Below are 11,751 nucleotides of genomic sequence, written 5' to 3'. Positions count from 1 at the left end.
GCTCTATACATTAACCTACTGTATTTTCTTTTATGCTTTTGTTTCCGGTTCTGGCAATATAAATGTACCTAAAATAGCTCCCCTAGTATAGTAAGTTCATCTGGACTAAAAGTTACTTGTTTGTAAGATAGCAAACAAACCATCAAAGAATATGTAAGATAGGATGACGGCTATAGCTTCAGCCCACATATTTTAGGTCTGTAGAAAGTCTTTATGCTAAGTTGCATTGTTTATATCCACACTGTATTGATGAGAGTAATTGTAATTTTTGTAGTCTTATTCTAAACTATTAGTTTGAACCAACATTTATATTTATTTAAATAAATATGCGTTAACGTGTACTGTAACATTACTTTAGTATATTATCTAAACCACAGTAACAAAGTCAGCTATAAAACGATCTAAGCTCTGAGCTATCTAAGTCGTCAGTGGGCGTGTGGTTGCATCAACTCAACTCAAATGACCATCTATCACTTTTGACATGCTCACACTTGTTTATAGATTTTTCTTTTTTAAGCCCCAGTTGTCCTGTAACCTCCATGTTGCTACTTGTGGGTTTATTCAGATCTTGCTTCCAAGTAATGGCTATTATTGTATTTGAACTTTTATTTATACCTATTACAATACACAATTATTCATATGGTTCATTGAAATGTGAGCAGCTATAGCCTTGAGAGGGAGAATAGTTATCTAAAGGCGAGACACGACCCTGAAAATTGAGAAGCATGAAAACTAGCTTGGTAATTAGATGCTAAATTAGTCCACATGGACCAATTAGGCAAGACAAGACATGGGGGCTCTGTAATGCTTTGTCAACAGGAATGAAACCAGTACAAGGAGACAGACGGGTTGAGGAGGAACAAGTCTGAATGAGAGACAGAAAAGGAGGGGGGCATGAGAGCATGTACCCTGATTAAAGGGGAGAAGAGGATCAAAGAGATTCTTTCTGGCATGTGTGTGAAGATTAAACAAACCTTTAGAAGAAAAAAGGGTCCCATCATTTCCTGTATTAAGTTTGAATTAATTTTTAATGCAGAAACATTGCTTGATCTCTTTTACAAATGATGATGCTTTGATTTGGATGCTTAAAATGTAAGTGGAGTCCCTTAGCCCAGTGCTGCCACGCTAGAAGTGCTTAATATTTCTTTTTACTCTTTTAAAAACTTGCCTTACCGATTTAGATTGGTATTTTGGAATAATATAAATAATAAAGGTGGAAATGTTGGTTGATCCAAATTACAAAATAACTATCTAGCCATGTAGGCTTTATTTCCCCAAGTTTGAGACATTTATCTCTGAAATGAGGGTGAATAGAAGTTGGTTGTGGTGCTCACATCATTGAACATTTTAAAAAATTCATCAACAGCAAGCAATATGTCTCTCCAGAAACAATGTTTTTATAGTGACTATTTTGTAACAAAGAAATAGTTCCTTTGAAAACTGCTCACAGACTACTGGATGGATTGTTATGAAATCGTGTGCAAATATTCACTGGTCCCCCGAGGATGAATCCCATAATGACTTTGAGATTCCCTACTTTTTCTCTAGCGCTACTCAAAGATCAAAGTTTTCACTTATTTAGTGAAATATTCCAACATCTCAACACTGAAAATTCTGTATAGACATTCATGTATCCCAGACGATGTATGAGGTGGTTTTGAGTGAAACTATTGAAAAAAACAAACATATAACTGCCCACTGTCATAAGAAAATATTAGGTACTACAATCCCTGCAAAAAATCTCACCATGAGATACATTTAGACCAATTCTATACCACTTCTGTGTGCCGTTGGTAAGAAAAAACAAAATGGGTTTAATATCTTTTAATTTAGCATGGCATATGCTAAATGTTACAATTTTAGGAGTGTGAAGTTGATCACCTGATAGAGTTACATGTCTGCTGCAGTAGGCCATAAAACCTTGACTGTCGGGATGTGCAGGCTGTTTTTTCCTGTGCTGGTGCACCTGCAAGGGGAAGATAAGGGCACTGATGATAACAACCTGTCGGCATTCTGACATTTCTCTGGACACTCAGCAATGAGCTGTTGGTCACAGCCCTGCGGTAAGAAAGGGGAACCGCAATTTGAAAGGTGAAAAACTGTGCTTTGAAACCTGTGTCTTTACAAAGGGGAAAGCAAAACATACTAAATTTGAATGATTATTTTCAATTGCAGCCCCATTGTTGATTTCCCCAATAAGACAATACTACACAGCAAGCAAATTATACTGTTTATTCATCAATATGGAAACCACTGTGCTACATATTAAGTATGCACAACACACAATAACTCACATGAAAGAAGAAAAACAACACATTATGCAATGGCACATTCACTCACCTCATTTAAATTTGCATGGTAAACAAGACCCATAATTAATTAAATTGCTCGATTAAATGTCAGTTTAAAATATATTGCTATCACATTTTAATCTGTAAAAGATTAATTTACACCTAATTGATAACTCTTGATGCACGATGCAATTCTGCAAAGACCTCACCTGAAAAAATACATAGATTAAAAATCTATACCTGTCCAGTGACAAATGATGAAGTACTGTATGCGACAGGTGTCAGAATCTTTCATGACCATTTATTTAAAAAACGATGACATGGCCGACTGTGGTCATTTGTCTATAAGTTACTGCATTAATACAACATGCCTGTGAACAATGCTGAATGAGGCCTTCTGGGGAATTTAGTGGTATCCTGGTGACTCTTTGCTGTGGAAAAATAAACACATGAACTGCTTTTTCAGTGCTCATTACTCTTGAATTGAAATACACAGTCTTAGTGACTATAAACCTGTAGCTGAAGTCGCAGAAGAATAGTCCAAACTCATTGCTAGTCGATTTTGTTATTCAGTTTTTTTACATTAATCCGCGCATGTGACACTAGCCTGCAGTGTGCCAGCCCTGTTGAATTATGTGGGCTGGAGGTGTTTACATTTATTGGTTTATAGGTCTTGACATTTACAAGGAGAGAATTGCCCAGAAGTATTTTTAGTAGCATTGTGCAGCATTTGCGAGCATGTTTTATGATCTCATGTTTTTCTTTCCAAATACGGATTTATTATTCCCTCTTGGATGTGTATTGAGAAAGATGATAATTGTATTCAGTTGTAGACTTCCATCACAACAAAAAAAGATACATCAACTTTGCTTTCAAAGTTGATGTACTTTGGCCAGATTGTCAATCTGGACAGGGCTGGAGTCGACAGATGGGTGAATACAGTAGGTTATTATAGTATATGAATATATATACTACTATATATAAATAGTAGATGAATAACAGTTTCTCGTTCTTGCTAAATGAGAGTTAGATATATGAAGTAAAATTCCAGCTTGACTGGTAAAACTGTCAACTGCACACAAACTGAATTAAAGTGTCCCAGACTGTGCCAGTGGCTGAAATGCGTTAGTTGTTTTTTCAAAAAGCCAAGGGAAGTCAACCTACCTCTTTTATTCAGGCTGCTGCTGTCATTCTAGTTAAAAATGTAAACCCTGTCCTTAGTTTAATAACATCTTCTGCATGTTTGCATTGTTGTTGATCTCCTGCGCCCCCTGTGGGCTGCAATGTGTCCGAAATGAGATGGTGAAAACCGTGAACGTCTGGCGGGAAAAAAAAGTGTTTACATCAATGAAAAAGTTAGCAAATTAGCCAAATGTAATAACCGGGACAGTTAGCATTAGCACGTTTTTCAGTGTTGCTAATGGATATTAGCTACTATGCTTTTGACAGACTGCTGTTACCTTGCGTGGCAGCTGGATTCTCGCGATAAGTGACGGGATCACATATCACGGTAATTTGTAAACAAACTATCTGGCGCGTCACCTTAAACTAGCAGCAGTAGAAGGAAAATGTGTGCACATCTCATGAGAAGTAAACTGGACCCGCACCCGGTGGAAAAGAGGACTGGAGGAACATTGTCGATAGAGGAGAGTTGGACTGTTAACTACTGTACAATATCAACAGAGTCCACGCTGGTAGAAGACCTCAATTCCAGTGGGAAATTATATGGTATGGTTGTTGAACACTTTGCCACCATGAAGTCTTCTTCAAACACAGGTAGGTGACGCACACACTCCCCTCTCTGTCTGCCCCTCTGTGGCTCTCCTGGTGGCTAAATGGCCAACTGTGGCTGTCTATAGAGATATAAGGTTTACTGGTGTTTATGTGGTTATTTTGCTTTTACTGGGTAAAGCAACGTAGGCTACCTTCTTTTCCTAAATGAAGTTGTTTGTGTAGTAGCTACTGAAGTGTGTTATCGTGTGGCCCTCAGCACCATGGACAGAGTCTGCCATGCTTTGAAACAAGTTTGAATACCCCAATTTCACATTTATTGTGAATAAATGTGTGTGATTGTGATTGTTTTTAGCCTGTAAGGACTGGTGGTTGTTTGTTGGACTTAATTATGTCCTTGCTTTGTTGTTAATTGAGTCAGTATGTGTAACTATTATAGACGCTGATAAATAAATACAATTGTATATATATAGAATATTTTCTCAGCAAAGTTACAAAGTTATTTACAGAGAAAACGAGCACAATGACACAATACATTCATTTTAATTAGTAACTTGATAAGCAACACGTGGTGCATTTGTATACATAGATTTGAGGAGAGTGTAAGTCGTGTATTTGGCACATGCATTGTGAACTTTTATATGTAGTCTGTCAGTGAGTGTTGTTCAATACGCTGCTTCAGTTCTGCATGTTGTATTCTGGTCGATTAGAAACTCAAACATGTCAGTTAGGGTGGACAAAATATTGTCAGTATGAATAATTTCAGACCACAATCTCACAATCTGAACTCAGTTACCTTCATGCAGGTAGGATTTATTGCAGGGCTGTTGTATTATACTACATTAGTGTTAATGAACTGTAATGTGTGTAATGTGGTGTAACTGGTGTGTTTGATGTGTTCTAGTGTCTGAATGAAGAGGCAGGTGGCAGTACTAGGTCTCTGGTTGTTCTTTATCTCTGTGGTGAAATATGTACATGGCATCATCGTGTGTGTGTGTGTGTGTGTGTGTGTGTGTGTGTGTGTGTGTGTGTGTGTGTGTGTGTGTGTGTGTGTGACAGATGGCTCTCCTTTCTGTCAGTTGGAAAAGTTTTTTTTACAATAAATACTTACAAATTACAATATAATATGAAAGCTAATTTGACACAATAAAATTCAATAGTAAGGCTATACGATATGAATCACATCAATAATATATAAATAAGTATAAGCGTAAATAATGAAACATCCGAAATATAAGTTATAGAAATGTGAATAATAATAAATAAAATTAGACAAAATTAGTAAGATTACATTTTGATAGTCATAAAAGCCCTTACCAATAGAAAATATAGAAAATCACAGTATGATTAAAAACTAGACATTTCATGTGTAGATGCTCTAATAATGACATTAACAGACTTACGCTGTAGTATTACCATAGCAACGACACCAGCTAGACTCAACCTATATAACAAACTGGTGTGAATGAACTATAAGCCTACAGATCTAAAGAAACATTTAAACACAGGGAAACACCTCTATACCTGTGGAGAAATATATACATGGGATCATCAACTGTGTGTGTGTGTGTGTGTGTGTGTGTGTGTGTGTGTGTGTGTGTGTGTGTGTGTGTGTGTGTTGTGTGTGTGTGTAGGTGTGTGTGTGACAGATGGCTCTCCGGATAAAAACACACAAAATCGATGCAATTAACGAGGACGGAGATCGCTATGATAGGTGGCAAACCTCTGAAATTAGCCAATATAAGATGAAAATATTACAAAAAAACGAATTTAGCGTTCTCAGATTTCAACAGGATTTGCACAGATTTGATTTGATATGATACAGAACTAGATACAACAATGACATCAGGTTTAAATCATAAATTACAACTATTATGTACATTTGTCGGACGGAGTTTTTCCTTTCTGTCTCACCTTTCTGTCAGTTGGAAAAGGCTTAGAGCGGCTCGCACGTAATTACGCAGACACACTTCCCATTAACACACACACAATGCGATTCAAAACATAAAACCAAAGAAATAATGACAGGGAATGGTTTGGTGAAATGTATGTTTATATTAACCTGTTACATTTGCTAGATGTACCTAATAATAAACTGGCAACTAACTGTTACATTTGGAGTCTGCTATTTGTACAAAGATGTCATGGAGAGACTATATGGATTGATTTAATTTACAGTGTTATTGACTGATACATTTATAATGATGTTCTTAACAGTGAGTTTCACAACAAAAAGAATCACAATGCCAACCATTATCCTTTGTTCTAGATGGGAACAATGACATAGAAAAACACATTACAGTGACAATGAGCCAATATTTTACCTCCAGAAGACAATGCTGTTGATGATTTGAGTTACACATTTTCCACCGAGGATATTTCAGAGGAATATTGTTTCACAGCCTCCTCCATATCTTATAGAAATTGCAGCAGCCTTTCACAAAAAAAACGCTAATGATAATTAGCGTAATAACTGAGCGAATCCATGCATTTTGGCAACTTCTTTTGTCGTAAAACAAAACACAGTATAGAGTTCAGTAAAGAAAGGATTTTTTTTTTTTATAGGCAATACAGATCCCTTGAAATATGGCCCCCGAAACCAATTGTTAGGAACATCTTGGGACAGCTCTACTCTCAAGACTCAGGTCTTGCTGTCTAATAATTATTTTTCAAATGTTCGAAGAGTTTCCAGACTGCCTGTGCCCTGTTTGCTCTGGCTTGCATTTTGCATTGTAAGAGGGACTATTGCAATATTTCATTATGATTGATCAGCATATAGAGAGAGCAGCTGTCCTTTTGTGTTTCTGCAACTACCTTGGGGGCTGTAGGCATGTGTAAGAAATAAAAGACATTTATTGCATCATCTTAAAGCACCATTTCACAGGGGCATACCTAGTCAAACTACCAAGGCCATGCTATATAATTGCTATGGTTCTGTGGAGCTTCTTTTGCTTTGTAGGCTTTGTGAGAGATGTGCACTTTATTCCTGCAAGTTTTAAGGCACCACATATCTGGGTTTCATTCTTATTGAAAAGCAATTAAATGTGCATATGAATTACTTTTATTTCTTTTTATCTATCTATTCTATGTATCTATATATGGCATGGGATATATTTAAATACCACACTGGCCATGTACAATGAAAAGTAAAATATAATATTTATGGGCCATGATTTCAAACAAAAGAAACTGAGTAGCATGTTGTTCCATAGCACTGGGTTTTTTAAAGGATGAAATTAGCCCAGTAGCAGTCCATTATCTTACGCAGCATGGAGCACACATTTTTTATTTTTTGTTCAAACATCAGTCAAGGTGACCTTCCTGTTTCACCGGTGTGGCCTCCAGCCTACATGATATCAGTGCAGTAATCTAACAGACGTTGGGTGTCAGGAACAAAAATGAGTATCTGGGATAATAATCGGGTGTTTTATCCCATGTGGTGTGAAATGATGACAGACAATAGATGGGGAGACTGGGGAGCTTCACTGTCAGTGTGACAGCGGTGGTCACAGGTTTCACTGCGCCCACACAGATTTCAGTTATACTGACTAATCAGATGACTTCATCACAAACATGAATATTTTGAGAGAAGGATAAATGTTTGACATTGGGAAACTGTAATAGATAATAAGAGACTGACTTTTAAGCTTAAAAAATGTTTTTCATCAAAGGAGCAGAGGTGTAAAAACAGCCTAATTTAGAAGTCATCTTGTGTGTGTGTGTGTGTGTGTGTGTGTGTGTGTGTGTGTGTGTGTGTGTGTGTGTGTGTGTGTGTGTGTGTGTGTGTTTATTAACAATTGACCAACATCTATTAAAACATTTGTTTATTATTTTTGTTTACTTATTTAAGATTTAATTAATTAATTAAATATTCTCTACATGATTTCTTTATACTGCTAATATCATAGTGTTAAAAAAGTAACCAGTGGGTGTTAATGAGCTATTTGTAGAAGAAGTATATTACAGTTTACGAGAGAGAGAGAGAGAGAGAGAGAGAGAGAGAGAGAGAGAGAGAGAGAGAGAGAGAGAGAGAGAGAGAGAGAGAGAGAGAGAGAGAGAGAGAGAGAGAGAGAGAGAGAGAGAGAGAAAAAAAAGACAAAGAAAGAAAGAAAGAAAGAAAGAAAGAAAGAAAAAAAAAGAATCTGGCTGCTGAATTAAACCGGCTGCTTGAAGACTCGCTGTTTTTGAAAAACTGAACACAGTGATTATGCAGCTCCGTCACAGCAAAGCCTTGTCCAGTGGACATACCAGGTAAATGTCATGTTTATTCAATTGATTATACAGAACAAAAAAGAAAAAAAGTAAAACCTTCATTCTTCAAATGGACTTAGTATATAGGGCACATAGTTATATACTAACAGCATGCCATTTTTCTATCCTGCTACTATTATTCAGAGGCAGAGAAAGCTTCTAGATTAGAACATCTCAATTAAATAAATAATATGTATTTTTTTTACTGTTGCAAAATTGCCACTGGTGAATGACTGTTCTCTAAATGGAAAAAAAATAAGTTTAGCATTGGCCAAAGGGTGCACTTTACTCTGAAAGTTGCACTTCACTCTTGAGTGCATCCCCTACTGTGTGTACAATATATTTCATTAAGAGATAGAAATCCATGCAGGTCAGGGGTTCTATTAATGCCTTCCCTTCCCTGAAGACTAACAACCATACATGGCTTACTTGGAAAATGCAGCCCACCCACGCTGAAAGAAAGAGGAATTAGAGACCTATTAATGTAATACACAAAAGCCAAGCATGCTACAATTTTGCTTCCCTTCACTCTCCCCTTTTTCCTCTCTTTCTAGTATAATGTTCACCGGGGAGAGCTCCATGTAATGCACTTAAAATGTACGTAATGTGCTCATAATCGGCAGGGGATCATAAGGTCGTACATTAAATCTCCATGGCAACAATTATTTACAACAGGACAGATCAGTTTTTTCTTTTTTTATAAATTGGACTCTGGAGCAGCTGATCAGGGCCCCTCTGTTGCGTCCCACTTCCTAAATATACCGAAAGATAGAAAAGCTAATTTCTTAATCCTTTGGCAACTATGAGCTGAGACATTTTGGAATTTTTCAGAGCTACAAAGTTTGGGTTCATCATAGCCGTGTTGTTATAAACAAGCATTGTGTCTTCTTTGGAAACCAAGACTCAACTCCTCTACCACAATACTTTTTTGCAAGCTTTGATTTTTATTCTGTTTAAGAACATAGAATAACAAATACAATAAAATCAGTAAATCATTTTTGAAACAAAAGAAAATTACAGCACCAACTATGAAACTAACGTCCTTCTCAATGCAGCAGATGGTAATTGTAAATGCCTCCTTTTTCTCTGACCTCAGTGCAGCCTTAGATACTGTAGGAGTATTGCTTTTGGGCAGTTTGACTGTTTTTTCTGGCACAGCTTGAAACTACATCTCAGAAAAATGTGTCACAGTCTCTGTAGGTAACTGATCATCTGTCCCAGAGATAATCCCATTTGGGTTCAATGTTGGGTCTTTCACTGTTCTCTGTAGCACCCAGAAACACTATTGACAATACCAGCCACCAACTTTATTGTTTTAATTCACTCTCAAAAACTCTTTAGCTAAACGAATGCTAACTATAATAATGAGTTCAACCTATATCAACAAAGGTTATAATATGCCGGCATTGTGTTTACACTTCTGTTTTTCCCAAGCTGGGGACATCCTCCAAAGACGTCATGGCCATCATCACATCAGCCCCTATGCTAGGAACCTTTTAGTGATAGTACATAGTGCTCGAAACCTTTACAGATAGATTTTCATTTTTTCAGCAACAACGGATGTTTTCTTCTTCCCATTTTTGCTGCTGGTTGATTATTGTCCAGCCGTACCATATACACAGAACATAAAACCCCAATCTTTGCCTCCTTGCACTGGCTCCCTTTTAAATATTGAATTCAATTCAAAGCTTTATTACTTGTTTTCAGAGCCCTGCATGGTCTTGCATCTATTAACAATACAGCTCTAGTTACACCCTATAGTACCATTAGGCTCTTTAGATCCTCCAGCTGAGATCTGTTAACTGTCCCACAGTGTCCTCTAAAAAGGGCCGATAACGGAGCGAAAACATCAGATTGGCTTAATATGTTGATGTTTTTAAAAGTTGTCTTGAAAAGTATGCTACGATGATTTCTAATGTACTTTTTAAATTGGACTCTCCATAACAATGAAAATGTACTTAGCAGGTTTAGGGCTTTTAAAATATTTAATAAAATACTTAATCAGAGAGCAGTAGAGGGGACCGGAAATGAGAAGAGAGATGGGGAATTAAGAAGGTCCCTGTTAAGACTTGAAGTGGGGACCTTGCATTCATAGTCTGCACCTTTAAACCCTTAGGCCACAAGGGTGCCTGTTGTTCAGGTTTATTAGGGGTTTTTGAAGGGATTCATCATGAAATGTAGCCGCTGTGCTCATTTTCTTTTCATTTAGGGTGTCAAATTCTGCTTAGGCCACCTATGAGGCTTAGGCCAAAAACTGTTCAGGGTGGTTTAATGTCTTCTCATTTTATTCTGGGACAGACAACAATCCCCCAAGTGAATTAGGGGGTAGTTAAGATACATACAAGCATGAATAAATCACTGTACAATGTATTATTTCTCCAGTAGCAAAAACTTAACGGATCAAAAACATTTATATATCTAATCAAGCAAATACTCATTGCAAGCTAGTTTACAGTCATTGTTAAAACTTTGTTGAACAAATGTTTAATATGAAAGACTTTGAAAGTCAGTACAGTTCAAAATGCAGAGTACAAACATTTGAAAGTTATGATATATGGTCTCAATTGCAAGAGAGTATGATGTCATGCACATTACGAAAAGGACATTTCTTTCATTTCAAGTGCAACTGAATTAAACTTTATTGATATGAATGAAAGAGAACTTACAGTATATTTCCAAAGCACTCCATCCCAATCAAGTACATTACCTTTGTATATTCACTATTTATGTAGGATTTACAACATAAAGGAACAACAAGTGCAGTAAAAACACTCCCTGAAGTACAAATCGAAGAAGAATCAGTGGCATGTTCCCGTTTTCTATTGACACAATAACAAAACGTAATAGTAAAAAAAACAAACATTTATACCTTGAAGCTTGGGAAGCAAGCTGTCAAGCAGCGTTATTTTTCTCTCATCAAAGCATTACAGGAGGTTGCATGACATGGAGAGGACTAATTGAATATATTTTTGAAATTCAGAGTAACATTTGTCCCTTATTGCCACATATTTGCTATTCAAACAGGAACAAATAAACAAGCAATTATAATAATTCTGTCTCTGATCCAGACTGTTCACAGTTTTGACACATCATCTTACCTGTCTAAGCATCCAAGTGTTTTACTTTATGTACTCATAAATTTTAGGGTATCATTCCTGAGTTGGATTTGTATTATATTACTTTTTTTTTTTTTGTCTTTTTGCTGTGCAAAGCTTCTCATTTAAACTAATTTTGTAACTGCAGTGTTTGAGGTATTTACTGTATTGATGTGGGATGATTCACGCTTTCAATTATTGCTGCGAACTGCACAGAGAGTTCTTCAAGTGGGTCTATATCAAGGTTCATGGCACTACTTAATAGAGCTTTGCATTTAATAGACTCCTGGTCTGGCTTGGTTGAGATGTTGCCAGTGCCTCATAGATTTTATGTTTTTCCCCTACACAAGGGAGGACAGTCACAATTCAGCTTGTTGGAAGTA

The sequence above is a fragment of the Cottoperca gobio genome, chromosome 3 (assembly GCF_900634415.1).
Source record: "Cottoperca gobio chromosome 3, fCotGob3.1, whole genome shotgun sequence".
In the NCBI taxonomy this organism is placed as follows: Eukaryota; Metazoa; Chordata; class Actinopteri; order Perciformes; family Bovichtidae; genus Cottoperca; species Cottoperca gobio.
Note: the sequence above shows the minus strand (reverse complement) of the source record.